Source organism: Callithrix jacchus, chromosome 16 (genome assembly GCF_049354715.1).
Source record: "Callithrix jacchus isolate 240 chromosome 16, calJac240_pri, whole genome shotgun sequence".
Taxonomy (NCBI): Eukaryota; Metazoa; Chordata; class Mammalia; order Primates; family Cebidae; genus Callithrix; species Callithrix jacchus.
Genome location: NC_133517.1, coordinates 67388600 through 67413348, shown reverse-complemented (window position 1 = coordinate 67413348; position 24749 = coordinate 67388600). Strand labels below are relative to the sequence as shown.

Here is a 24749-nt window from a genome sequence, read left to right as displayed (position 1 = left end):
TAAAGTTCTTAATATGGGGGTACACAGAGAGAATTCAGGGATCTGTAAATATGGAGGGAACCTTTTCACTAACCTCTAGCAAAAATTAGCAATTCCTTCAATCAAGAATGTAATTAACAAACCACAGTAGTATTAGAAAACCTATGAATTTGTCATTAATAGAAACCATGGGTATTTTCATACTATAATTTTTGCAGACCATATCTATTTAAAATTATGATACATAGCACATTTACTAATGCTTATTCTCCAACATGAGAAACACACATATTAATGTAAGAAGCACACATATTACTTTATCACAAATTTGTATATAGTATTTGCTAATGGTTTTTTAATATAACATTTCCTTCTTAATCCTATGTAGTTTACTTCATATAATCATGAATCATTAGAATCATTATCCTGAGGCAGGATTCACAGGCTTTATTAAGATTGCCTAAGAGGTCCTTTGCACAAAAAATACTCGTTAAGAACCCGTGAACTGTAAAATCAGAGTAAGCAAGGTTATGACAATTTTGAAGGACTGTCATGGTAGTAACTGTCATACCAGCTCTAATAAAATAATGGGCGGTTTTTTCCTTTTCTTTTTTTTTTTTTTTGACACAGAGTATCACTCAGTTGCCCAGGCTGGAGTGCTGGTAATCTCGGCTCACTGCAACCTCCACCTTCTGGGTTCAAGCAATTCTGCTGCCTGAGCCTCCCTAGTAGCTGGGACTATAGGTGCATGCCACCACACCTGGCTAATTTTTTGTGCTTTTAGTAGAGATGGGGTTTTACCATGTTGGCCAAGCTGGTCTCCAACTCCTGACCTCAGGTAATCTGCTCACTTCGGCCTCCCAAAGTTCTTGGATTACAGGCATGAGCTATAGCGCCCAGCCTTGCTTTTGTTTTTTGAGACAGGGTCTTGCTCTGTCGCCCAGGCTGAAGTGCAGTGATGCAAACCTGGCTCACTGCAGCCCGGACATCCCAGGCTCAGGTGAGCCACCACGACTAGCCTGATCAACTAGTCTTGAAAAAATATCTTCTGATTATGACAAAGAAGAACATGGAAAGGGATTTTAAGCTAGTCATTTTCACTTAAGAACACTGTAAAAAAAATTACATTTTGAATACTTAGTAACTTGTTATAATTAGAATAATTCCAGGATTACAAATGTTTAAGTGCTCAGGACCCTTTAACAGTAACTATTTTTTTTATGACTATTCTTTGCTTCTAAGATTTTTTTCAAAAAAAGGACAAAAACCACCAACAGGTAGAATTCTTAAGGTAATGTGTAAAGTGTCATCCCTTCTGTTTTCAATGAAAAAAAAATATATGTATATACATATACTTTACTAAAATTATGGCTTAGACCTTTCTTGATCAACTATACTGGTGATAGCTAAAAATGACTTAATTCAAAGGAAAATACATATCTCTCCTATTGAAAGAAAGCTGTTAAAAAAAAGGTCTAATTAATTTCCATTTCCCCACCAGTTCCTATTCTGAGCCCAGAACTAAACAATTAGTATTTCCTAACAACATTTTTAGTAGCTCAATATCATGCATAGAACATTTTCCTTAAATTATATATAGTTAATGTGTTAAGTTTTTATTGAAATTATAACTTTTCATTTGTATTTGAATAATCATTTCCCCCAAAGACGTATTTACCTTCAGCCAGTGCTGGTGATTCTGTCCTTGTCCTTCTATCTGTTTAAAGAAAGAAAAAAGGAAGAAAGTCTAAAACATTATTGTATTTTAAAACAAGTTTTTATTACAGCTAACCTTAAAGTTCACGAACGCCATCACATGCACATTTTATACATACACACATATATTTATTTCCTCGGAATTAACCACCATTGAGGGAGGACCTATTTAGAGTAAGGCGTTATATTAAGCCCTGGAAAACAACAATAGGTAAGACAACCCAGTTGTCATAGTCAATACACTCAAAGAGTAAAAAGTGTACCAAGACAAGTACACAATTCTCATCACAGCTTATGAAGCAAAGGGTAAGAAAAGGAAAGTCAGGGTTGGGTGCAGTGGCTCACACCTATAATCCCAGCATTCTGGGAGGCCGAGTCGGGCAGATCACGAGGTCAGGAGTTCAAGACCAGCCTAACCAACATTGTGAAACCCCGTCTCTACTAAAAAATACAAAAATAAGCCTGGCATGGTGGCGCATGCCTGTAATCCCAGCTACTTAGGAGGCTGAGGCAGGAGAATCACTTGAATCTGGGACATGGAGGTTGCAATGAGCCAAGATCATGCCACTGCACTTCAGCCTGGGCGACACAGCGAGACTCTGTCTCAAAAAAGAAGGAAAAGGAAAGTCAGTAATTCCTCTTTAGCAGGGGCCTAAAACTATCCAAAGAGGCTCATTTATATATTCTTATCACAGTTTAAGTTCATTCAGTTTCAATGTATTAATAATCAGTTTTACTAAAGGTTCTAAAATCGCTACTCCATGACAATAACCTACTATTTGCCAAGGACACATTTGGCAAAATTCAAGAGAACCACAAAGGCCTCTCTAGGATTGGTTTTACTATTTTATTCACTAAATTCATTCGTTTCTGCAGAGAAAGGGTCTCGTTATGTTGCGCAAGGTGGTCTCCAATTCCTGGTGCTCAAGTGAGCTTCCTGCTTTGGCCTCCCATAGTTCTGGGATTACAGGCATGAGCCACCATGCCAGGCTGAATTTTACTATTCCAAAGACACAATTTTAGGTAAAATAAAATCTTCAGAATGAGCTTATTATAACGTTGCAATAAAAGGTTAAAAGAAGCAAATAAAGATATTAACCCCTTGGAGAAGAAGGTATGGGTCACTCTACCAAGAAAAAGCCTCAGGTTTTCATCTAGCTGAGGTACTGCCTCCTGACTGCACTATCTGTGGTTAACTTTCTGCTCTGGGGCATTGCAATAGGAGATATCTACACAAATTCTTCAGCTAACCAGAGACAGACAAATCTGAAAATTGGAAGGTGTTAACACTGAGAGATGGGATCTAGCAGATAAATATCACCTTCTCCCCAACAAAGGGGATATCTTTATTGCCTTCTTAGAGGGCTTCCTCAGGATCATGCCCCAGTTGCTCACAAAAGTAAACAGCTCAGTAACGCACCCTTGGATTGGTGTTCTCTCTTTCCTAGTTCACTTGCTCCAGTCCTTCAACTTCTGTTTCTTGCTAACAGGTGTGCAAATGAATTACCTGCAAAAAAGCAGCTGTCTCAGTTTCTGCTTTTGGAGTAAAACTAGGTCAAGACACTTGATTTCCATGAAACCATAATCCCTTTTCATCCTACCTCACTGGATGCTACTTCTTAATTTCCACTACACTTTCTTGCACAGCCCATATTCCACCCAAACTCTCACTACATAAAATCCTTGAGCCTACTATCTCCTACTAACTCAAGGCTGAAGATTCTGTTGCATGAGCATTATAGATCTACTATTATTTCATATTCAAGAAACTAGAACAGAGTTTGCAAAAATGCATATGTAGTTGGCTGGCTGGGGCCACCTTGGATAAGTGTTAACCAGGCAAACAAACTATGTGTTTATCTAAACGGTGCCACTGCTATCAATATGCCATGCTACAAATACAGGTGATCCAGAGCTCAACTTCATGTGAACAGATTTTAGACGCTAGCAACTAATGAAATAAGTCAGACATAACCCAGTAGGCCAAATGAAACAGTCTGAGAGCTATATGTGGACAAACCATCAGTTTGCGACTTCTACTCTAGAAGCTCACATTTATTATTTATCTACAATTTATTATTTTATTAATCCTTCATCTTTCACTTTTCTCTATGAGTTAGTCCATAAATGCGAGTCACGTTCAAAGCCTAACTGCTCTAGTTTTCCTTAAAAGCTTGCCTTGGATCAGTATTACTAAAAGTGAAATGAATAAACACTTTACTGCTTTTTCTGCCAAAGATAAAACTTCCTTCCCTACAGCCCACTCCAGGCACCCAGAAATAAACAAGTGGCTTGACTGACCACCTTTATAAACCACAGCAGAAAAAACAGTGCCACTTGCATAAAACCATGAGGAAAGATTCTAATTCTTAATAAATCAAGAAACAATAAAACACTTGTAACTGTATTCACCATTAGAAATCAAATATCAGGTCATAAATAGTAAATATTAACTAATATTTAAATTGGATAATCCAGACACCCAAAATCTACAAACCTAGAGATTCTTCAAGTTAAGCATTAAGATTTTCTTGCCTCCAGCAAGACATTAATTAAGACTTCCGAACATTCTGTCAACCATGTTTATAGCTTTGTAGTATTTCAAATGATGGTACATAAATCTCACTGCTGGCCAGGTATGCTGGCTCACGCCTGTATGCCCAGCACTTTGGGAGGCTGAGGTGGGTGGATCACCTAAGGTCAGGAGTTTGAGACCAGCCTGGCCAACATGGTGAAACCCCTAATACAAAAATACAAAATACAACTGGGCTGGGGGTGTTCGCCTATAATCTCAGCTACTTGGGAAGCTGAGGCACAAGAAGAATTGCCTGAACCCAGGAGGCAAAGGTGGCAGTAAGCTGAAATCGCACCACTGCACTCCAGCTTGGGTAACAGAGTAAGACTCTGTCTCAAAAAAAAAATAAATAAATAATAAGTAGCGTTGAAATGGAAAACTAAGATAGACCCTTCTCAAACTATACAGTACAGACGGATTTGAATATAATTTCTCAAAACTAAATCTCAGAAAATAGAACACAGAATCTTACTTATCTTTGGAGAAATAATATGCTAAAATATAAAGCACTATAAGAAATTTAAAGTGGAAAGACAGATCGATCTCGTAAAAATTAAAGATAAAGGATACTAAAATGTCTTAAATAGCTCATGGGAGTGTATATAAATCCCATGTAGACAACAGAAAAAAATAACCTTGACAATTTGTAACAGGAAGGCAAAGCAATAAATATGAAAAAAATGTAGAGCCCCTAATAATAAAAGGCAAATATAGTAAAATGGTTTAGAGAACTGGTTCTGAAATGAGATAGACCTGGGTTGCATTTCCAATTATTTAAATTTTTAAGTTATTTGAGCATGCTTTGTTACATGTAAAATGCACATTTTTCACTTATTTAAATTAGGTTATCTATGTATCCTTTTCCTTTGTAAAAGAGCAAAAATAAACTCAAAGTGTGCAGATTAATAGAATTGTTAGTTCTGTTGAACATGGTCACTTTCTTTTGATTTAATATTAAAATTATAATATATATCTATTGACACTAAATCTCAAGTACAGTACTCTTAAGGAAACCATGTCTAATCTGCACCAGACCTCAAACACCTGCGGCTTCCTCTATGTCATCCTACACCATGCTTACTACCACAAAATAGTTTGATCAGAAGAAAGTACAATGGTTACATTTAGAGCCTCCCTCCTTGATATACTTAGAAGTATATTTTTTATATAAAAACAAATATCAAGGTATATATGATAAATATAAATCTGTATTTGTACAAATATTAATACTAAATATTAGTACAATATCAATAAATTCTTTTTTACAGAGATTTTTTTTTTTTAATTTTTAAATAAAATAGAGATGGGGTCTTGCTATGTTGACCAGGCTGGTCTCTAACTCCTGGCCTCAAGCAATCCTCCCACCTCAGCCTCCCTAAGTGCTGAGATCACAGGTATCAGCTACTATGCCTGGCAAAGAAAATCTTAATCTCTATTGTAAACCCATGCTCCAGAAGAACTGAAATATCAACATTTCTCATTAGCTTTAAAGTTTTTTAAAAATTATCTCCAGGAAAAAGTAAATTGCCTGTAACCGTTAACTAGGTAATGCCAGGCTTTCAGAACATGACTTGATTTTTGTAGATTCTAAAAATGTCTTACAAACTTCATTTTCCCTTTTTTTTTGAGACGGAGTTTCGCTCTTGTTACCCAGGCTGGAGTACAATGGCGCGATCTCGGCTCACCACAACCTCCGCCTCCTGGGTTCAGGCAATTCTCCTACCTCAGCCTCCTGAGTAGCTGGGATTACAGGCACACGCCACCATGCCCAGCTAATTTTTTGTATTTTTAGTAGAGACGGGGTTTCACCATGTTGACAAGGATGGTCTTGATCTCTTGACCTCGTGATCTTCCCGCCTTGGCCTCCCAAAGTGCTGGGATTACAGGCGTGAGCCACCGTGCCCGGCCCATTTTCCCTTTGTTTTGTAAGGGTATAACATGCTCACTGTACGAAATACATAAAGTGGAAAGAAACAAGTATTACTACCTATAATCCCACGACCAAAACTTTAACAATTATTCTCTTCTAAATTCTCTTATGCATATTTTTATAAAATTTAACACCACTTATTTGTATTTGTCCTGCTTTTTTATCATTCATATCATGAGCAATATTTTCACATCGTTAAAACCTCTGCCAAAATACCACCTTTAGTCTTTACGTACCAACTCGTCATGTGGGTATACCACATTTTTTCAAGCATTTTCTTACTACTGGACATTCAGGTTTTTCTAATCTTTGGCTCTTATAAACAATGGTATGCCCAAGACTTCCATAAGCACATAAATATCTGTGTGATTAGAAAATGTTATCCCAGTCTAATATAAAAATGTGGGTGAACTATTATTTTATTATACAACCTGAACATCTATACAATATAGCTCTGCCTGGGTTGGGGTTTAAGAACCTCGGCAAGCAAAAAACCCTGGCTGTGCATACACATGCCCCTGCACACAAGGGTCACACTCTTGCCTACTGACAAACATAATCCCTGAACATTAAGACACAAACATACCTAAGCCAGTGCCAGGTACCCTGGTCCAAACTTTAGAATTAATTAGAATTAAATTAGAATGTAATTTTGGACAGAATGATGCACTGGCCAACTTCACAGAATCCTTGACAAGCGGTGCCTTCTTTCACTTTTTTTTTTTTTTTTTGAAGAGAGAGGGCCCAGGTGTAGTGGCTCACACCTGTAATTTCAACACTTTAGGAGGCTGAGGTAGGAGGATTGCTTGAGGCCAGAAGTTTGAGAACAGATGAGACAACATAGCAAGACCATCTGTACAAAAAAATAAAATGAAGAGCCAGGTCTAGTAACATACAACCGTAGTTCCAACCACATGGCTGAGCAGGAAGATGGCTTAAGCCCAAGAGTTCAAGGCCACAGTGAGCTATGACTGCCTCCGTACCCAAACATGGACAACAGAACAAGACCTTCTTTCCAAAAAACAAAAGAAACAGGATCTCGCTCTGCTGCCGAGGCTGGAATGCAGTTGCACAATCATAGCTCACTGTAACCTTGAAGTCCTGGCCTCTAAAAGCGCTGGAATTACAGGCACGAGTCACCTTGCCCATCCTCTCTCCCTTTGTTTTTTAAACTACTAAGGTCAGCTATTTTTTCTCCACAATTGTGTAACTTAGTCTTCCCATTTTTCTATCAAGGCCTTACTTTTAATTTTTTTTTTTTTTGAGACGGAGTTTCACACTTGTTGCCCAGGCTGGAATGCAATGGCGTGATCTAGGCTCACTGCAACCTCCGCCTCCTGAGTTCAAGCAATTCTCCTGCCTCCTGAGTAGCTGGTAGTACAGGCATGCGCCACCATACAAATATGCCCAGCTAATTTTGTATTTTTTGGTCTTGAACTCCCGACCTCAGGTGATCTGTCAGCCTTGAAAGATGCAGATGCACTCTGGGTTTGGGGGTAGGGGAGAATTGGGAACAGAGAAGGTGCATTTGAATGAAAACAAAGACTTGGGTTATTTTAATTTGCCTTTCTCTATTTGTAGTTTTTTATTTTAGAGTCAGGGTCTTACTAAGTTGCCCAGGCTGGGCCTTTCTTGTCTTGCAAGCCATTTTTTTCAAATAATTCTATATGATAATCAACAGGCGGAACTAATGAAAGTATATTAAAGAGTCATTCAGGTAACATGACTCAGTGAATTCCTAATCTATGTGTCATGGTGACAGAAAACAAGTATGTTCTTTACTGCTACTAAAGAAACTGATTAAATACAAAGCACAAAAGTGAATCCTACAATGCAACGCCTTGACTTTCAGGAATCTGCTCCCCTTTCAAAATCACACCTACAAAAAAGCAAAAGCTCTTGAGATAAACCTTGTCTTTAGTCACAGTGTTTTAATTACAGTAAAAGCTTTTCCATAGTAATCAGAACTAGAAGTTGTTCAATTAATTACTATTCTTGAAACATTTAAAATACATACATGTGTATTCATTAGCTAATTCTTTTTAAGAAAACTAAAGTACAGTCTTCAATGACAAGTCATTGCTAGAATATTTCCAGCCACCATGATCCAATGCTTTTGTAGAAATTATTAGGGGAAAAAAGGAATCTTTTTTAAAAAAATTTTTTAAAGCTTAAAAAATGTAAATTCCAATTCTTCACAGACTAGATGTGAACAGTCAGTGCTGGTTTGCAAAGTGCACTTTATGTAGCACTAGTATAAATAAAGCGTGGGCTCTGGGGCCAAACTGTGAGGCTCACTCACCTTGGACAAGTTTCTCTCTCTCCAGTGGGGTAACAGTAATACCTACCACCTAACTGGGTTATTATGAGGATTAAACAAGAATATGTTTAGCATTTAAAACTGTCCCTGACAGTTAAGTACTCTATAAATGCAAGCTGATGTTATTATCATCACTACTATTATATAGACCATAACCATAAATACACTTTTTCTAAAACGTCTAGTTTTTGTCTTTTTTCAATATAATGAGAAATTAAGATAGTTTTATATTTTTCTCCAATCTTTATATCCTGATCCATGACCAATCATATCACTTCTTTTAAAGCCTGTCAGTGACTGGTCAATGCATACCTGTTAGTCACTAAAGCACAGACTGCAGAGCATGTAGCCGTGTTACTTCCCTGTCTCCCAGTGACAAACCCATGAGATTCTTTTTTAAAAAGCGTACCTGAAGAGAGGATTTGCCAACAAAGATGAAAGTGAAGCAAAGAAACAAAAGCAATAGTGGAAGTAAAATTCTAACGGAATATAAATGGAGTTACAAAGAAAGAGCTGACTGTGAGACTGCTGACACTGCTGCCAACAGGGAGACTAAATATGCAGCCAGAGGAACTTTCTGAAGGTAAATTGATTAACATAAAAGAAGAAAGTGGTTATGGTGAAAAGGATGACAATGTCTCAGAGGAAGTCACACCAGCAAAAAACCTTCATATTAAAGGAACTCACATGTATTTCTTGATATTCCAAGTGTAACGGATAAAATGTTTGAAGCTGATCCAAACTTAGAAGTATAACAACTTGTCCAAAGCCTAGGAATGATGCTCACTCCACATCGTACAAAAGGGAAGAAGAAACCAGGCATGGTTCTAACTACTCCTGAAAAGATTTTTACGAAAAAATAAAACACTTTCATTCTCAAGGTTTAAATTAACATTACACTAAGTAAAATACTAGTTTTACTATTTTATCCCTCTCCCTATACATTTTACAACAATAAGAGTATGTTTTGAAGAAAATTTCTAACAATCATGGAACAACATAATTTCTAGGATTGCTTTGCAAAATTTAAGCCTGCATGAGTATTTTTACAGTCCACAGCACAAAATGAGAACTGCCTGTATAAAGAACTTTTACAACCTAAGAAGGAAAGCAATTCAACTTAAAGACAGGCAAAATATTTAAACAGATAATTCATCAAAGTTAAATGGACTGCAAATAAGCACTTGAAAAGATGCTCAACACCATCAGGCACTAGAGAAATGAAAACTGAAAACATACCAGATGGCTAAAAAAAATTGTAAATGACCATACCAAGTGCTGGTGAGAATACAGTGCAAATGAATTCCTATACACTTGTGCAAAGCCAGTTTAAAAAGTTAAATATACACCTACCATATGACACAGTCATTCCATCTAGGTATTTATCCAAGAAAAATGAAAGCATATGTTCATACAAAGAATCATACACTAATGTTCACAGCAACTTTACTTGCAGTAGTCTCAAACTGCAAGCTACCCAAATGTTCATCAACACATGAATAGACAGACTGTGGTATTTCCATATGCTGGAATACTACTCAGCAATCAAAGAAACAAATTACTGGCCAGGCGCGGTGGCTCACACCTATAATCCCAGTACTTTGGGAGGCCGAGGCAGGTGGATCACGAGGTCAAGAGATCGAGACCATCCTGGTCAACAAGGTGAAACCCCGTCTCTACTAAAAATACAAAAAAATTAGCTGGGCACGGTGGCGTGTGCCTGTAATCCCAGCTACTCTGGAGGCTGAGGCAGGAGAATTGCCTGAACCCAGGAGGCGGAGGTTGCCGTGAGCCAAGATCGTGCCATTGCACTCCAGCCTGGGCAACAAGAGCGAAACTCCATCTCAAAAAACAAAACAAAACAAAAAGAAACAAATTACTGACACATCCAATAATAAATATAAATCTCAAAATCACTATGCTGAGTTGAAGAAGTCAGACATAAAAGAATATATATTCTATGAGTCCTCATATATGAGATTCTAGGGGTCAAGTCTGGGCAACATAGTGAGTGAGACCCTGTTTCTAAAAAAATTAATAAAAAAAAGTAAGATTCTAGGAAATGCAAACTAATATTACAATGACAGAAAATACATAAGTGGTTGACTGGGGTCTAGGGGCAAGTAGGGTGGATAGATTTGAAGGAGGCAGGAAGAACGCTGGAGGTAATTATGTTCATTATCTTGACTGTGGTGATGGTTTCATGGGTGATTAACTATGTTGAAGCTCAACAAACTGTGTGCTTAATAAAACTTTTTTAAATGGCCCATGGACCATCTATATCTGCCAAAAAAGGGGATTCTCAGGCTTGCCACAACCCACTAACTTCTGGGGGTCAAGCCAGATTAATTGCATTTTCCAAGACCCACATTACACTAATGTACGTATTTATTCTGTAATCTAGAGGATCTAATGCCTAGAGTCTCCAGAAGAACTATCTCACTCATCTACAAAAACACACTTAGAATTTTAGTCCATCAATATTTCATTTAATCAAAATTTAATTAGCATTTAACAAGTTACTTCATTAGTACTTATATCAACAGGGTCTTAGATGAAGCCCATAATTTCAGAGCTTTAGAACTTGGCCGGGTGCGGTGGCTCAAGCCTGTAATCCCAGCACTTTGGGAGGTCGAGGCAGGTGGATCACAAGGTCAAGAGATCGAGACCATCCTGGTCAAAATGGTGAAACCCCGTCTCTACTAAAGATACAAAAAATTAGCTGGGCACGGTGGCGCGTGCCTGTAATCCCAGTCACTTGGGAGGCTGAGGCAGGAGAATTGCCTGAACCCAGGAGGCGGAGGTTGTGGTGAGCCAAGATCGTGCCACTGCACTCCAGCCTGGGTAACAAGAGTGAAACACCGTCTCAAAAAAAAAAAAAGAAGAACTTAAGACATCCTATTACATTCATATTTATATTTTGAAATCTGGCATATAGGTAATCTCTGAAATAGTTCAATAAAAGAAAAGCCCAACAAGTTTTAAAGCTAAAAATAAAGCTTTATGATTTCAATTGCATATCATATCTTGTCCCAATTTTATTTCACAATGGGAAAGCTGAGACCCAGAAAGGTTAGATTTGGGCAGAGTCAGTAATAAAATGCAAATCTTCTATTTTACTTTCTTCTGAAATGAAAGTCATCTACCCAATCTTCTTCTAAAAAGGGTTCCTAATCCTTTGCTTTCAATTTCTCCTACATTCCTATTTATTGTCATTTCTGTAGCTCAGGTTTTTCTGTTCTCACTCCTAACTACTGCAAATAATCTCCTAAATGGATAACCTACTTCTGTAGTTCTCTCTCCACTTTATTTCAATTTCACAAATACCTGAGTACCTAGCATTAGTCAAGCACTATGAGACGCTGATTTTATCTTACCACTGCCCTATTTAAAAAAACAAAAACAAAAACTTCTAATAGCTCCCAATACTTTTCAGGATACATTCTCAAACTGGCACACTTAGGAATACCCTTTCTGATTTCGGACTACTCCCAGTACACATGCTACTAGAGCAGAGTCCCCTAGCAGCCTCTGTCCATTCCAGTCCTGAAATCTGTTTCCTCCTCCTGGAAAGGTATTCCTTTCTTCCTAAAAAGGGTCTTATCCTTTAAGGCCAATTTAAAGCCATGCCTACTTTCAACAGGCTTTTCCTTAGGACTCCAGCCACCTCAATCCCTGCAATTCTGAAGCACTTTCATCCAATAGTACACTGCTACTCATTGGTTGCCAATGTTAGTTATATTACTGAGGGAAGATAAAATTTGTTTCTCAGGTCTTTTGTATCCTACTTAATATGCAGTACTTAAGTGTATTACAACAAAGGGAAACAGCATAGCACATATAGGTAAAAAAAAGTTTTAGTCTACTGGCTTTGAATACCAGTTTGAATCCTAGTTCTGACAATTACCATAATTCAGGATCACACAGCTAATAAGCATTAGTTACCTCATTGGTCCCATGGAGTTAATAGACTTTAAGCACTGTTGCAAGCATTAAATAAGATTCAATGAGAATGCATGTTCAGTGCTTAGGAAAAATCACAAAGAAGACATTCACTTACTTGTAGCTATTATTAGCAACACAGATTAAATATCTACCATGTGGCAGATATTGTGCTAGGTTCTAGAAATACCAAAATGTTTAAGATTTAAGCTCTGATCTTAAAGAATTTGATGTATTAATATATGCAAATACCATTCATTCATCCAAGTTAGAAAATAACAATCATTCTTACCTGTACTGTAAAACCTAAAAAACTGACCATTCTATTTTCTAAAGACCTCTATTCATACAACCACTGAACTAGCAATTCAAGCCAGGACTCCTACTGTAGCCTATATGGGTCTCACTGCTGCACCTTTAACCTTTTCAAACTCATTGTCTATAATGTTATTAGAACAATCTTCCTAATGCAGAAAAATGATCACATATCGATGCATCATCCTTCCGATTAGTATATATCCAAAACTGCAATGGCATAGAACACAGAAATCTCAGGCTGACTCAATTTTCAAAGAAATATTTCCCAGATCTCTTAAATATCTTTTTGATGCATTGTTAAATTAGATTTATTGATTGACTGAGACAAAGTCTTGTTCTGTGGCCCAGGCTGGAGTGCAGTGGTGCAATCCTGGCTCACTGCAGCCTCTGCCTCCCGGGTAGCTGGGATTACAGGCACACACCACCACACCTTGCTAATTTTTGTATTTTTAGTAGAGACAGAATTTTGTCATGTTGGCTAGGTTGGTCTCGATCTCCTGACCTCAGGTGATCCGCCCACCTCGGCCTCCCAAAGTGCAAGGATTACAGGCATGAGCCACCTCACCTGGCCGTTAAAGCAGCTTGATAAGAAACGTAATTATTGCTTTAAATACTTCAGCTCTAGTTTTATTAGAAAATCCATCCTACTACTGCAATGATTTAATAACAAAAAATTTGGGAAAGGAAAATCCACCCCACCTCGTATTACTTCATTTCCACGTGTTACGAGTGACCGCTGGCCAGTACTACCAGTAACAGCTGCCCCACAATCATCCATGAAGACCGTCACCCTGTTTTTAACCACCCTGTTTTTAACTATGCATACCACAAAGCTACAACAGCAGATTCTTATTCACCAAGTCTACCATATGTCATGGCATTTACTTTTTTTTAAGAAGTCCTACAATGTTTCTAAAACATAGCCAGGACTGCCCAATCCCAGATTAAGAAACTTTACATAGAAAAGTGACCAACCCCAGACATGATAATATTGCTTTGTCTATCTAAAGCTGGGGTCACCCACAGACCATGCCAAATCCCAAGGCTTTTTGTTCTACCTGTACACTAGGAATGATTTTCATATTTTCTAAGGGTTGAAAAAAGAAAACAATCTGTATCCTAAAAGCAGTTAAAGACTTCCTGTGAAGATAATACTTGCATATATTAAAACGTAACAAATCCATAATTCTGTCAACACCAAAGTATTGTTACAAACTACAATTACAATAGAAATTTAGCCAACAGGACAGTGTGAAAGAAAAGGATATTCCATGTATGAGCTAAAAATCTTCTCAAAAGGCCCCACACTACATCATATCACTCATCAAAACGAGAGACCCTTTCCAGTGACTCAAAGTGGCTGTCACAGCCTGTTCATTGTTATCATACTCCCCTCTGCACTAAGCACAATGTCTGACACATCACAGGCTCCAAAGTATAGATGCTGAATGAGTAAGCAAACATGATAAAAGATGTAAGTACACTAGAATAAATGCAACTTGTCTAGAGTTAAGGTCCCAAAAGGCTGCCACTCTGCTTAAATGATTTGTTTGGGGAAAGGAGAGATAAGGAGAGGTCAATGTATTGGTAGCAGATAACTGACAAAATTTAGAAAAATATATAATTTCTCCTATTAAAAATTAAAGAGACTTTAAATGAAATACTCTATGGTGTGTCCACCATGGTTTTATATAGTTTTTAAATTATTTTATTTTATTTTTTGAGATAGGTTTTTGCCATGTTGGCCAGGCTGGTCTTGAACTCCTGACCTCAAGAGATCTGCCTCAGTCTTCCAAACTGCTGGGACTATGGGTGTGAGCCACTGTGCCTGTCCAGCCTACAGATAGATACAGTTTTTCTGGACTGACAAAACTCAATTGCAACAATAGGTATAGATAACCACTTAGGAGAGATACTATATATCTGATATGTGGTAATATATATTACCACATGTCTCGGTAGCAATAAAACAATAGATTTTTGTTTAAGACTACAAAAAATACTTTGTCACATAATGTTAAAAAATGTCCTCAAAACTCAATGAAGATCAGTTACGGACCCCCAATAGGCTAGACATTCTATGTAAGGCAAAGTACAAAATGTAGTGTAAAAATAAGACCTGTCCTCATAAAGATTATAGTCTAGGATATGACATGTAAACAAATTACTACAATACAGTACAATTAAATAAAATGCTATGCTAGAGTTCTGTGGTTAAACTGCTACTGAGGAAATAATTTAATTATATCTAGAGGAGAATGTCAGAGAAAGCTAGAGAAGGGAGTAATCTGGGTGATTTACATATTTTTAAAAGACACCAGTACTACTAATAACTTCCAAAGACATTTTTATATGCTTCAAATTAAGTCAAATAACTTAATTTCAGGATTTATATTGGCATATTCACTAAACTGGAAAAGGAAAATCTTCTCTTCTCCTGTAAGAAGCATTTTAATTACTACCTAATTGTTAACAACAGGTAACATAATAAAATACTACTAAAGTCCTTAAGAAAAAGGCTTTGTTAAACAGACTGAGGCACCTCCAAGAATTCAGAAGAACAATGGATAAGTCTTTTTAGTCCTAATAAATACAAAACCTCCTGAGATGTTTAATCGGGAAAGAAGAAAAATAAATAAATAAATACAAAACCGCACTAATTTTTTTCAATAATTTCTACCCCGCTTGCTATACATGTTTGAACCTTAATCTGTTGCCCTTATTTCTGCTTATTGGATAGCTTATATAATTCCAACTTTGGACTGTCAAGTCTGAACTTATAAGCCAAGTCAGGGGAAAACACGTTCAAAAAAGGGCACGTACTATTCTAAAAATTATTCTTTCATGGTTAGAATATATATTTATGTACTAAACCTTTAGCTTTAAAACATAGTCTAACCTGTTAAATTTCCTATGTAGTGGGGTTTTTTCTTGTCTATCTTCTTCTCTTTTAAAAATTGCCTTATATGTCTTATGAGCTTTTCTCCCAAATGCTCATTAACAGCCACATGATACCTAATTAGTTCAACAGACATCAATAAACACAACTATAAATGTATCATATCAGATAGGTTCAATTAATTTCTCAAAAGAGCTGGTAGTTCTTCAGTAGAAGAACTTTATTTTTCCTAGAATTTTTAAGTTTCACAGAGATAATTAAGCAGAAAACATTCAGTATTTTCACTTTATTTCCTAGACTTAAACATCCTAGTTTAAATGATTTTTAACAGATAGGCACCCACAAACAGAATGAGTGCCATACCTGTACTTCAACTGCCATGTCACAAACTTCTGTATCATCAGTAATTTTTACCTAGGTATTTGAGACTGGAAAAGATAAAATAAACAAAATATGATTTTAAAATAAATTCTGAAACCATTAACTCATAACATCCTGGATGTTTTACTTTCTGCTACTCTACTCATTCACTAATACCTTACAAAAACCCGTACATTTTAGAATTTCCCACTTTCCCTTTTCATTTGATTTCCAACAAATGTAGAAGCACCTATATATCCTAGATTTTATTTAGTTTACTAGTTGTAGTATCTACGAATTTATTTTCTCTACAGAGATAGATTTATTATAACAAGAGACACATTTTTAGCCATTTGGAAAATAGACCTTGCTTCCTTGAATTAACAGAAAAAATATTTTGTAAAGTGCAAGAAAATGAAAAAAAATTTTAATACTGAAACTACAAAAATGGAGAAAAATGTTGATATATGCTAAATGATAGATGAGAAAGTACTGATCACTAAAGTTAACAGATCATCAATATCTTTAGCCATTTCTTTCAGCCTCCTTTCTGTTGGACCTGTTTATTCAGACATTAGTCTTACCTATTTTTAAAAGTTAAATTACTTATAGCCATCATGTGTCACCTTTGCAGTCCGAATTGGAGAATGATTGTTAATGCTGATTAAATTGGCTTCTTTTCAGAATTTGAAATTCATAATTTACTTATCTTTCCTCTACTGTATTAAAAACTGAAACTAACACAGGAGAGTCTTCTTCTTCCGTAACTTCTTGATAATAACTAATAGTTATTACTCGGATATACATTAACAACCATTATTTGACTGTCTGCCCTCTCCTAGGTTAAGCGATTCAGTTAAAAATTTTGGGCAACCAGATATTCACATGGTCTGAAAGTATTACCAGAGACCTTTTACCAAGTCTCACTCTCTCGCCTAGACTGGAGTGCACTGGCACAATCACAGCTCACAGTAGCTTCGATCTCCCAGGATCACACCAGCCCGCTCAGCTAAGTTTTGTATTTTTTTGTAGAGACAGGGTTTCACCATGTTGCCCAAGCTGGCTGACACCATCTTAATTTAAGGATAAAATTTAGTATCACCAAAAATGTAATACACATTATATACCTGCTGATGTAATGCAATGGGATGTATTCAACATTACCCTATGTAATAAACTTGTCAAGTATATATAAACTAACTCTATCAGGAAACAAAGCAAGACAAATCCAGATTATGAAATATTTTCTATCACACAGCTTGACTGGATGAAATGGAGCAGGTGTGAAGATTAATAAAAGAAGAGGAGTTCAGTTTTGGACATGTGAAATTTGAGAGACCTATGAGCCACCAATCTGAAGATGCTGTGAAGGCAATGACAAACAGAAGTATGGAGTTCAACGAAGAGGTCAGATGACAAATACTATACCTACCCCCCAAGACCCTGTATCCAAAGACCAAGGACACTCGAAATGATTCACAGTGGCAACAGTAAAGAGACCAGAGGCCACAGTGTGCTAATCATACTGTTCCGGTAACACGATCTGGGCAGTATTTTCTTGCTGCTCAGCTGCCTCCGGTTATTGCTCATTTTGTGAATCTGGATTTCCACTCTCTCCATCAATTCTGTGAGCTACTTGTCATCATCCCTATAAACTCCTTTTATATGCAAATTACCCAGTCAATTTCTACTCTTGCAACCAAGGACCCATTAATGAATTATAAAAAATATTCTGGTCTCAAATAGAAAACTAACTGTAATTTCCTTCCCAATTTAAAGGCATTCCTACAAACAAGCAGAATTTATGTTACAAATGTTAACTCTGAAGTATAAATACAGATAATAAAGATACTCAAAAATTAGATGGTATAAATCAGTTTTTTGAGATATTTAAGAGATTCCAGGATAATTAAAGTTTCAAAGTATAAAATTTGAACATTAAGTACAACATCCAGAAAAGATGACAAAACACCAACATCACTTAAAAAATATCAAATAAAGAACTAAAAAACTTTTCATAAAAAGAATGATGTAATAGATTCTGAGAATATGAGAAACAAAAAAGCAAAAAAAAGAGAATATGAGAACACAAGACTAATACTGGTTTTTACAAAGTGTTCTCTCTGTTTTGTTGTACATTCCAAATTACTCCTACTAAGAACAGTAATGGAAAAATTCTACACCTGAATCTACCTTTATTTATTTAGTTAGTTATATATTTTTGAGATGGAGTTTCACTCTTATCATCCAAACTAGAGTGCAATGGCGTGATCCTGGCTCATTGCAACCTTCACCTCTCCCAGGTTCAAGTGATCCTCATGTCTCAGCCTTCCAAGTAGCTGGGATTACAGGCGCCCACCACCACACCCAGCTAATTTTTATATTTTTAGTAGAGACGGGGTTTCACCATGTTGGCCTGGTTGGTCTCGAACTCCTGACCTCAGGTGATCCACCCACCTCCACCTCCCAAAGTAGTAGGATTACAGGCATGAGCCACCACGCCCAGCCAAGTCTACGTTTAGTCTCTTACTTCATACACTTCCCTCACACACGTCAGTAAAACTACTTTTCATTTTCCAAAAACTTTTCACATTTCAAATCAAAAGTAGAATTTTGGCTCTACTAAAGATTAACATTTCTTAGATCCTTGATTGTACACCATTTACATACTAAACTCCCTACCTCCATTTAGTATTTTTAAGGAATACATTTTGAAGAAGTAAAACATGAGAAAGAGTAAAAACACTTAATAGGGAATATTTGCTTTAAAGAAAAAAGAAGTACTAATATATGGGAATATCTACTATGTACGATGCATTTTGCTACAGACCATAGTTTTTTTTTTAAACAATGTAAAACTGGGGATGTTACCTTTTTACAAAAAGTAAATGAGGAAAATGAATTTCAAAAACTGGTTTAGGCTAGTCGCAGTAGCTCATGCCTGTATCCCCAACACTTTGCAAGGCCAAGGCAGGAGGACTGCTTGAGCCTAAAAATTTGAGACCAGCCTGGGCAATAAGTGATGTCCCATCTCTTAAATAAAGATTAGCCAGGCATGATTTTACATGCCTGTTGTCCCAGCTACTCATGAGGCTGAGGTGGGAGGATTGCTTGAGACCAGGTCAAGACTGCAGTGAGCTATGATCATGCCACCACACTCCAACCAGAAGGAAAGAGTGAGAACCTTCCTCAAAAAAAAAAGGGTGGGGCGCTTACTTACCTCACATCAGTGCATCAGAGCTTATAAGAGGGCAGTGTCAATAAGGGGTTGATCTGTTTCCAGAACAGATCTGCCTATCCTAAAGTTGATGCCACTTTATTCACAACAAAATGCCTCCATGAGCACATTCCTCTAAAAATTAATTCTTTGATTTTTTTTAATTAAAAAAACAATTGTAACCATTACACTGAACAAGCTGAACCTGTGGGATGTAACTTATAAACAGCAACTTTCTGTCCACCACTATCCTTTAAAGTTATTCTGTAACCACAGTTAATGTCCCCAAACTTTCATTTAGGTGAATGATCATGAATTTGGTCACTCCCAAGTTATAAAAATAATCTGACTTTTAAAACTGAAAGACCCAGCTGGGCACAATGGCTCACACCTATAATCCAACAATTTGGGAGGCTGAAGCAGAGGATCACTTAATCCCAGGAGCTGTAGACCAGCCTCGGCAACATAGGGAGACCCCGTCTCTATAAAAAATAAAGAAAATTAGCCAGAGGTGGTGGGACATGTCTATAGTCACACTTACTTGTAAGGATGATGAGGGAGGATCACTCAGGCCTGGGAGGTCGAGACTGCAGTGACTGAAAGATCCTTAGTATAATTGTCAAATTTTTCTCATTTAAAGTTAGTATCTCTGCTTTCCCAGCTCAGCCTACACAGTACAAGCATTATGCTTTTACCCCTCTCTCCTTTACACCTTGCTAAACCTGGGTGGTGCAATTATGTGCTATCAGAGGGCTTAGACACCTTCATGACTCAAAAAATGTTTAGGCCAGGCCCGGTGGCTCATGGCTGCAATCCCAGTACTTTGGGAAGCCAAGGCAGGCGGATCACCTGAGATCAGGAGTTCTATACCAACCTGGCCAACTAAAAATACAAAAATTAGCTGGGCATGGTGGTGTGCACCTGTAATCCCAGCTACTCAGGAGGCTGAGGCACAAGAATTGCTTGAACCTGAGAGGTTGGGCAGTGAGCCAAGATCGTGCCACTGCACTCCAGTCTGGGTGACAGAATGAGACTGTCTTTAAAAAAAAAAAAAAAAAATTTAAAGCTGATTCTGGGTCGGGTGCGGTGGCTCACACCTATAATCCCAGCACTTTGGAAGGCCGAAGCGGGTGGATCACGAGGTCAAGAGATAGAGACCATCCTGGTCGACATGGTGAAACTCCATCTCTACTAAAAATACAAAAAATTAGCTGGGCACGGTGGCGCGTGCCTGTAATCCCAGCTACTCAGGAGGCTGAGGCAGGAGAATTGCCTGAACCCAGGAGGCGGAGCTTGCGGTGAGCCGAGATAGCGCCATTGCACTCCAGCCTGGGTAACAACAGCGAAACTCTGTCTCAAAAAAAAAAAAAAAAAAAAAAAAAAAAAGCTGATTCTGTTCAGGAATATTTTCAGGGGTTCCTTGAAAGTCGGGAGCTCTTACCCACCCAGCCCTGGGGATCTCTCATTCCAATTTCTATATTGCATCTCCTCCGGGAATCCTTTCTGGCTTTCCCCTATTTGTCTTGCTTCTCTCAGGCGGCCCTCATGTGATCTCTAGAAACACACATCTCTGGTCCAAAAAACTTTGGGAGGACTGGCAGTCCATCCACACGGCAACCTTGCTTTCTCTGCTGTGCTGCCAAAGCAGATAGTTAATCTTCCACCCTTTAAAATTTCCAGGCATTAGACAGACAACAAACCACTGTGTCCCTCAAATTGCAGAAGTTATATATTAAGCTCCCCAAGTGGTCTTACTATAAAGCCCCTCTATCTTTACTGCACGGAGAGTACTTCCCATCCCTCCCACAAAGATGGGGGAAAGCAGTTAGGAAGTCTCCTAGAATACCAACAACTGGGTTATAAAACTTTTCTAATTTCCAACAACTCGTGTCAAAAACTCTCTTCTAATCTCCAACTTTTTGAATGAAACATTTATACCAAAAGATGGATAAGTATTAGAAGTCACAAGATTCATTTTCTGGCTCTTTTGAACACAAATGGTGTTGTTACAACTCCCTTTAGTAATGTGCATCTGTTGACTTAGGGCCAAACTCAGAACACAAGCGTTCCACCCATTTTAGCACCTTATTACATATTTTACATTTTCTAAATTTTCCATGAAAAGCAGGAAGAAAATAAAAATCCACAACCTGACCACTCAGAGTTAGCCACTGTTAACACTTTCCCTTTATGCCACTTAAAATTTTAAATTTAAATTATTTAAAACTTTGTACAATAACACTTCGTTTCTATAATTTCATTACGCAATCAAGTTTATCATCTAATTTAAGCGCATCACCTTTTTCAAGCATCAAATTTCCACTAAACTAGTGTGTTGGTCTTTCCAAAACATGTCTCACTGTACCACTCTGAAGTCCAAACCCTTTAATGGCTCCCCACCACCAGAGATTAAACTTTAATCTTTTAAAAAGTAAGCATAATCTACACAGTCTCCTAGAGCCGTTACATCTCTAAATATGATTTTGAACCATGAATGCATCACATAAAATCATACAAGAAAAATGGAGATGTCAGGGGAGTTTCTAATAATGGGTTGTGACCTACACTAGCAGGAGAGAAATATTTCAGAATTTGTGATTTCAATCTTGTTACCCTTCAATGAAGCCGGATCCTGAGATATTTTCAATAGGAACTAGGACCAAATTCCAAAATGCTAAAGAACAAAGGTAGTTATTTCTTTATTAGCATGATAAAACTAAGCTTGCAGTGGGAATCAGTCCTTGTATGATTGCAAATCAAATTCTGTATCGCTACACATATATATACTGGTTCCACACTCATTATCACCAACTGCCAAAAAGTTAATCTAATACTCAAGAGTAGATTTATTAAAACTTTAAATGCCTAAAACTCAATTTGGGGATTCATTTTGTTACAAGTTCTACACATAATGTGCTATCCATTCACAGAGCACACATTTGAAAATCTGTTTTAGAGCCAAGTGTGGGATTACCACACTTGTAATCCCAGCACTTTGGGAGGCCAAGGCAGGCGGATCACTTGAGGTCAGGAGTTGAGACCAGCCTGGCCAACATGATGAAACTCTGTCTCTACTAAAACTACAAATAGATAGATCAGATAGATAGATAGATAGATAGATAGATAGATAGATAGATAGATAGAATAGATAGATAAGCAAGCAAGCTGGGTATGGTGGCCTGTGCCTGTAATCCCAGCTACTTGGGAGGTTGAGGCAGGAGAATGGCTTGAACCCAGGAGGCAGAGTTTGCAGTGAGCCGAGATCACACCACTGTACTCCAGCCTGGACAAGAGAGTAAGACTCTATTTCAAAAAAAGTTTTAAAGTAATCTTTTACCAGATGAAATGAGAAGTAAATTCCATTTAAACATGCTACCAAGAAAAATATACTCATAGTTCTTAGCTCAAAGAGGCTCCAATCTGCTAAGAAGTTTAAGTCAGTAAAAATGCAATTTACAAATTAAAAAAGTGCCTGCAGAAAGAAAAATAATCAGTTCTCTCTTAAAGCTGACAATAAACGTATTCACTCAAAAAGCACACAAGAACAATGAGTGTGGGCAAATACTGATGTGTCTCTATGAATAAATGTGGAGAGTATGTGTGCGTACTGATATTACATGTATATATGCATAAAGATGCCTGGGAAAATGGTCACCAAAACAGTGACTACCTAGATGGTGATTCTTGCTTTTTCCTTTTACTATTCCCCCATATTGTTTCAATTTTTTTAAATAAATATGAGCATATATGTTTATTAGAATTTTCATTATTAAAATAACAGTATGAAAGCTACAATAATCCAGCCATGTGGTACTAGCAGAATCATAGATCAATGAAACATACATAAAAGTCTATACAGATAAACCCAAACATCTGTGGTCAACTGATTACCAACAAAGATACCAAGGCAATTCAGTAGAGGAAAGGATCTCCAAAATGGTGCTGAGACCACAGGATATCCACAGTCAAAAAGTTGAACTTAGTAACTTAACTCACACCATAAAGTTAACTAAAAATGTACCAAAACTAGAAAACTTTTAGAAGAGAATGCAAGAGTAAATCTCATCATCTTTGGTTAGGCAAAGATTTCTTAGACACAACATACACTGAACCATTCTTAACAGGAAAAAGAAAAAAAAGATAAAGTAGACGCTACCCAAGTCAAAACCCTTATAACTCAAAAGACACCATTAACAGCCAAGTATGGTGGCACACGCCTGTAGTATCACTTACTCAGGAGGCTAAGGCAGGAGGATTACTTGAGCCCTGAGTTTGAGTCTAGCCTGGGCCACATAGCAAGAACCCCATCTCTTAAGAAAAAAAAAAGACACCATTGAGAAAATCAAAGGACAAGTCACAGATTGAGAGAAAATATTTGCACATAATATATCTGACAAAGGACCTGGATACAGAATATATAAAAGACAACCCAATTAAAAATGGGCAAAAAGATCTGACAGACATTTCACCAAAACAGATGGGGAAAATGGCTTGGTGGGGCATACCTATAGTTCAGGACTTTGGGAGGCTGAAGCAGGAGGATTGCTTTTCTTTTTGTTTTTTCTTCCCTATTTTTTTAAAGAGACGGGGTTTCACCGTGTTAGCCAGGATGGTCTCGATCTCCTGACCTCAAGATCCACCCACATCGCCCTCCCAGAGTGCTGGGATTACAGGCGTGAGCCAACGTGCAGAGGACTGCTTGAGCCCAGGAATTCTAGGCTGCAGGAAGGTGTGATTATGCAACCATACTCAGCCTGAGTGACAAAATAAAATCCTGCCTCTCTTAAAAAAAAAAAGAAGAAGAAAATGGCTTGAAAAGATGCTCAACATCATTAATCATTAGAGAAATGCAAATTCAAACCACAATGCTATAGTACTTCAGACCCAGTAGAATAATTATAACCAAAAAGATAATGAAAAGTGTTGGGAAGATTCAGAGAAACTGAAATCCTCATGCACTACTGGTAGGACGTAAAATAGTACCAACAGTCTGGACAACAGTTTGGCAGTTTCTTTAAAAATTAAATGTAAGTTTTCCACATGACCCAATAATTCTATTCCTAGGCATCTACGCAAAAGAAAACATATGTCCACACATATCTGCATACAAATGTTCATAGCAGCATCATTTATAACAGCCAAAAAATTGTGAACCATCCAAACGCCCATCAACTGGTAATTAACCAACAAAATGTGGCATATCCACAGAATAGAATACTACTCAGCAATAGAAAGGAACAAATTACTGACACACTCAACATGCATGAACTGTAAGTTAATGAAAGAAGACAGACACAAAAGTCACTTTATGTTCCATTCATAAGAAATGTCCAGGAAAGGCCGGGCGCGGTGGCTCAAACCTGTAATCCCAGCACTTGGGGAGGCCAAGGCGGGTCGATCACGAGGTCAAGAAATCGAGACCATCCTGGTCGACATGGTGAAACCCCGTCTCTACTAAAAATACAAAAAAATTAGCTGGGCACGGTGGCGCGT

The 24749-nt window shown here is 37.5% G+C and overlaps 1 protein-coding gene across 50 annotated transcripts in view; it reads right to left on the bottom strand.

Moving 5' to 3' along the window:
• The window catches only part of CYRIB (CYFIP related Rac1 interactor B), a 201422-nt gene that overhangs the window by 60104 nt on the left and 116569 nt on the right, over positions 1-24749 (bottom strand). For 35 of the 50 annotated variants that reach the window (XM_078353186.1, XM_078353184.1, XM_054246690.2 and 32 more), the window contains 2 exons: positions 3116-3202; positions 1658-1696 (listed from right to left, as the gene is read on the bottom strand). The gene's annotated coding sequence lies outside the window, so the exon portion shown is untranslated. The remainder of the gene's footprint in view (positions 1-1657; positions 1697-3115; positions 3203-24749) is intronic. The other 15 variants (XM_054246691.2, XM_078353205.1, XM_054246692.2 and 12 more) reach the window with 1 other exon arrangement.